The sequence below is a fragment of the Nicotiana tomentosiformis genome, chromosome 3, assembly GCF_000390325.3.
Source record: "Nicotiana tomentosiformis chromosome 3, ASM39032v3, whole genome shotgun sequence".
NCBI classification, from domain to species: domain Eukaryota; kingdom Viridiplantae; phylum Streptophyta; class Magnoliopsida; order Solanales; family Solanaceae; genus Nicotiana; species Nicotiana tomentosiformis.
Window position 1 is genome coordinate 38,956,163 of NC_090814.1, and position 5,960 is coordinate 38,962,122.

A 5,960-nucleotide genomic window follows, 5' to 3' on the forward strand; every position below is an offset into this window, starting at 1 on the left:
AGTCGAAGTCGGGTCCATTCCTCATCTTCAAACTAATGCTCACATCCATGCAGACAACTAATTCTCCGCCTTCTTGGGGTGCACCCTACACTTATCTTTCTCACTCGTCGCAACCTTCTCTTTTGAGCCCTTCACTTTCCACTCAACACTTACAGCTGTCTTCTCCTTTTTCACCCCCGTTTCTACATTCATCTCGAAAGTTACAGTCTCCTCAACCACTCTAAGCATGAGCTTTCTCTCGTGTATATCTAATATTGCTCTACCTGTTGCTACGAATGGTCTTCCTAAGATGATGGGGACCTCCTTGTTCTCTTCCATATTCGCTACTATAAAATCTAATGGTTATACAAACTTATCTAGCCAAACTAAGACATCATCCACTATCCCCCCAGGTATCAGAGTCATTTGGTCTGCCAGCTGCAGAGATATTGGAACTAACCTTATCTCTCCAGTCTCCTTCTCCAGTTTTCTGTAAATAGATAGAGGCATTTAGTTAATTGAGGCACCAGAATCACAAACAGATTTATCAAATTTAATAGAGCCTAAAGAGCAAGGTATAGTAAAACTCCCTGGATCTCCATACTTTTGTGGGAGTTTGTTTTGCAATATCACACTGCAATGCTCTGTGAGCTTGGCCACTGAGGTCTCTCCTATATTCCTATTCTTTGTCAGGATCTCCTTCAAGAATTTGGCATAAGCTAGCATTTGGGAGAGCACTTCTGTGAATGGCAAATTTACATTAACCTGTTTCAGCATATCCAGAAATCTCTCAAATTGCTTGTCCAGCATTTCTCTATATATCTTTTGAGGAAAAGGTAGAGCAGGCATATGCTCGCTCTCATTAGATTCATCCCTTCTCGAAGTTTCCTCCTTCTTCTTTTTATCAGCTACCTTCTTGCCTTTCATCTTCTTATCAATATCATTCTTCAGTTGCTCCTCATTTTCCTTATCAAGAACCACCTCTTTTTGGATTGGAGTGATATCTTTCAAAACTTGCCCGCTTCTCAAGGGCACATAATTTACTTTTTCTTTGGGATTTCTCTCAGTATCAGCTGGCAGAGTACCTGGGACTCTCTCAGATAATATTGTTGCAATTTGTCCCACTTGTCTCTCCATGCTTCAAAAACCAATGCCCAATTCTTTGATAGCTGCCCCGTGAGCGTCCAACCTTTCATCTGTTTTGATAATGAAGGCCTTCATTAGATCTTCTAGACCAGGTTGATTGGACTGTTGAGGTTGAAATTGTTGCCTCTGTTGATTTTGGAAGACTGGATCTCCTTGTCCTTGAGGTCTAGAGTTATTTTATTGACACGCATTTGGAGTACTTCCAGGTGAACTCCACGAAACACTGGGGTGCCTCTGGCCCATTGCATTATAATTTCCCACAACATTCACTTCCTCAGTTGAGGCTTGACACTCATGAGTAGGATGTCCTCTTACACATATATCACAAGTTGTATGAGGCTCACTTTGTATTGTAGCTAAGGTCAACTTACATATTTCTTTAGCCATAGCATCAAGTTATACCTTCACAGATGTGTTAGCATCAACCTAGTGAACTCATGTCGATCTTCTTCTTTCAGCACTCTAAGAAGGCCACTGATTTGCATCTTCAGACAACTCATCAAGAATTGTGACTATCTCTTATGGAGTCTTCTTTATCAAGGTCCTCCAATTGCGTTGCTCAATGTTTTACGTGAGGCCGGTGTCAATCCATCCCAAGGTCCTGGAGTTGCATCTAAAGTTCAATTCCGCTATGTTGACACTTTCTGACTATTTCCTTAAACCTCTCCCAAGCTTCAAACACAGTCTCAGTATCTTTCTGGTAGAAGTTATGGATTTCTCTTCTAAATTTCCCGTCTTAGCTGATGAGAAATATTTATCAAGAAATTTTCTGGTCATCGCATCCCATGTTCGAATCGATCCATTAGGTAAGCATCAAAGCCACTGCTTTGCATCATCTTTGAGTGTGAATGGCAATGCCCTTAAGTAAACTACATCTTGTGACACACCATTATATTAAAAGGTGTTCTTAATATCCTCAAAGTCCATTAGATGGTTGTTTGGATCTTCGTTCATCTTCCCTCTGAAGACACAACAATTTTGGAGGGTTTGGAGCAACCCTTGCTTCAACTCAAAATTATTAGCTGCAATTGGAGGTGGTCGAACACTGGATAATCCTTGATTGTAGACCGGTCTAGCATAATTGCCAAGTGGTCTCCCAAGCAAGGGTTGATGTTGATTAAGTCTGAGACCCCTCTCTTCTTCATAGATGTTATGCGCATCTCTAATAGATGCTTCCTCAGCATCCCGTGTAGCTTGTTCTCTTCATTGGGTTGCTTCCCTCGCAGACAAATCCACATTATCTTCACCGTTTCCAGCCATAAGTTCTTTGGTTGAGGATTGCCCAGCCTTTTTTGTTGTCTCGATGAGATTTTTTTCCTTCTTCTACCGTCGTAGTTGTTTATCTATCTTGGGTTGGTATGGTAGCACTTCCTTCGTAGAAGTTGTAGTCATGCACTACTCTGAACCTGTAACCTGCGCACAGTCAAAGAAAAAGGGAAAAATAAAATAAAATAAAAAGAAAAATTTCTGAATTTGCACTACAAACTAATTCAAATAGGATTTATAAGGTAATGTCTAGCACAATATGTGTGTGCTATATTCCTATGCCTTTGGGAAGATCCAAGCGGCTATGAGATTATATGCCCTCGTGAGACTTCTCCCGGTAGCTACACCATGATCCTCTACATGAGGCTGCCATCTTAAGGCAATGGAGGCGCAGAGGAGTAATTATATAGCCAAGGCATAGAGGCAACACTATTGTAGCTATCCCCCTTACGTGTACTTTTCCGTTGTGGTTCCTTTTTTCGTTTATTATTAATAAAATAGCTGCTAGGAATGCCTGGTAGTATAATTTTCCCCCAAAAAGAAAACTAATGCAAACACTATTGATTGCCAATTCCCGAAAATGACGCTAAAATTTGTCGAGCGCAAAACACCACTTTAATTATGCTCGCTAGTCAAATATAATATAGTATAATATCGTATCCACAGGGATTGGATTTAAACAGTATTTTCGTAATTTTTAGCTTGATTGCTATCTAGGAGAATCAACAATTTAGATTTATATTATGAATAACTACAATTAAGTAAGACTCTAAAGCTATTGACTAATGACAATCGAAACAAGGAATAAGCAATGAAAGTTAATAGTGGGAGAATATAGCGTTTTGATCGGATAGGTTTAAGATAATTGTTTGGAATCTAACTCTAGATAATTCACTTCTAATGTTTAAATGAGTCTCTCGAATTCATTCAATTATTAGTTCAAACGTTCAGCAAAAACTCCTCTCCTGATTAAGTCTTAACCTCACAAGATGAACAAATTTAAGCACGTGAAGATATGAAAGAATGCGTAGTGGATTGGTCTTTAGGGGAACCTCTCTCGATTATCCTACTAACTAGATTTAATCAATAATTCAACTAGTCTCTTTCTATTACTAAGAAGAATTAATGAACTCAACCAACAAGATAATGCAAAGATATCACAAGTTATGCCTCTCTCGATTACATGAACAAGTGAATATAGATACAACGATTAAATCATCCAAAATGATTCAATACATAAAACTAGAGTTATAATCTATAAACAATCATCAATACATCAAATCCATCAAACTCTAAAGAGAAATACTCCATAGATATGGAGCAATTCATCACAAATATGTTTAAAGTAAAGGAAAACATAAAATGATCCAAACTCGGGTCTTGAGTGAGTATTGAATGATGAATTCCTTGTTCTTTTGCTTCTCCAACTCATCCTCAGCCTCCTTAGGTCTCCAATATGTCAAAAGTCAGAAAATAACATTTTCCATGTATTTATACCAAGTAGCGTCGGGCCTAGACGAAATCACCTTTTCCTAGACGAAATAGGATATTTACACTGTAAACAATTGCACAGGCGCGCCGCATGGGTGACGCACCATGTGGGCATTAGTGGGGAAATCTAGAGAGTTGTTTCTGATAGGCAGCAGGAAATTGTACACGCACGGCTCCCCACGCGCCGCGGTACTTGGGATTTCTCAGAGTATGGATTTTTATTGCATTTTGACGTCCAGACTTGGTCCTCAAACCCCGAACACGATACCGGCTTAATCCCTTCGGATTTTAGTCAGACTTCAAATCTCAATATCACTCAAATTCATTCCATAACATCTATATAGCTCATAATCTCTCCTACAAGGCATAAAACACACAATAAGTGCAAAACACTATCAATTAAAGCTAAACACAAGTAAAGTACAATAAATTAGAGTGCAATAAGCGACTAAAATACGAGATTATAGCCTACCATCAGGGATCTAGAAAGAAAAATGATCTGTCGTGTCATTACATTCTCCACCTCCTTAACAAACGTTCGTCTTCGAACGAGACTAGAATCATATATGGAGTGCTAAAAAGGTATGGATATCTGCTCCTCGTGTCCTCCTTGGCCTTCCAAGTCGCTTCCTCGACTGGTTGACCCCTCCACTGGACCTTCACCGCCGTAATTTTCTTGGACGTCAACTGGCAAACCTGCCTGTCAATAATGGCAACTGGCTCCTCTTCATAACCCAAACTCTCATCTAACTGAACCATACTGTAATCTAGCACGTGCAACCTGTCGGCATGATACCTTCAGAGCATAGACACATGGAAGACCAGATGAATTCATGATAGACTAGGAGGCAAAGCAAGCTCATAAGAAATCTCCCCAACTCGCCGCAACACCTCAGATAGGCCAATAAACCTTGGGCTCAACTTGCCCTTCTTCCCGAATCTCATATCCCTTTCATCAGCGAAACTTTCAAGAGAACTTTCTTGCCCACCATAAATGATAGATCACGCGCCTTCTGATCCGCGTAACTCTTCTGTCTGGACTGTGTTGTGCGAAGTCGCTCCTGAATAAACTCTACCTTTTCCAAGGCATCTCTCACCAAATTAGTACCGTATAACTTAGCCTCGCCGGGCTCAAACTATCTGATGGGCGAATGACATCACCGACTATATAAAGCCTCAAAAGGAGCCATCTCAATGCTGGACTGATAAATGTTGTTGTATGCAAACTCAGCCAAGGGCAAGAATCTATCCCACTAATCTCCGAAGTCAATGACACATGCTTTGAGAATATCCTCCAGAATCTGAACTGTCCGCTTTGACTGCCCGTCGGTCTGCGGATGAAAGACTGTTCTGAGATCTAGCCGGGTACCCAACTCACTCTGAAGTGCTCTCCAAAAGTGCCAAGTGAACTGATGACCTATAGCAGAAATGATGGAAACATGACACCATGCAACCGAACAATCTCCTGAATGTACATCTTGGCCAATCTCTCTGAAGAATACGTAGTCACAACCGGAATAAAGTGTGTCGACTTGGTCAACATGTCGACAATGACCCAAACTACATCAAACTTCCTCAAAGTCCGTGACAACCCAACTACAAAGTCCATAATAATGCGCTCATATTTCCACTCAGGTATATACATCTGCTGAAGTAGGCCACCTGTCCTCTGGTGCTCATACTCAATCTGGTGGTAATTTAGGCACCTCGCTACATACTCAACTATGTCCTTCTTCATCTGCCGCCACCAATAATGCTGCCTCAGATCGCGATACATCTTCGTAGCACCTGGATGAATATAATACCGAGAATTGTGCACCTCCTCTAGAATCTTCTCCCTCAAGCAATTAACGTTAGGAACACATAGGCGACCCTGGAGCCGCAGAACACCATCCTCACCGATAGTAAACTCCTTGGCACCACCCTGTTGTACCGTCTCTCTTAAAACCAACAAGTGCTGATCATCGTACTGGCAAGCCTTGATCCGCTCAAGTAATGAAGACTGAGCCATTACACATGCAAGAACTTGACTGGGCTCAAAAATATCAAACCTCACAAGTCTGTTAGCTAAGGACTGA

General features: G+C 40.9%; 1 non-coding gene across 1 annotated transcript; it reads left to right on the forward strand.

Moving 5' to 3' along the window:
* The first annotated feature begins 1,748 nt into the window (after positions 1–1,748).
* Positions 1,749–1,855, forward strand: LOC117275469 (small nucleolar RNA R71). Its single transcript, XR_004505638.1, has one exon. It is a non-coding gene; the product is annotated as a small nucleolar RNA R71 (small nucleolar RNA).
* Positions 1,856–5,960: the final 4,105 nt, after the last annotated feature.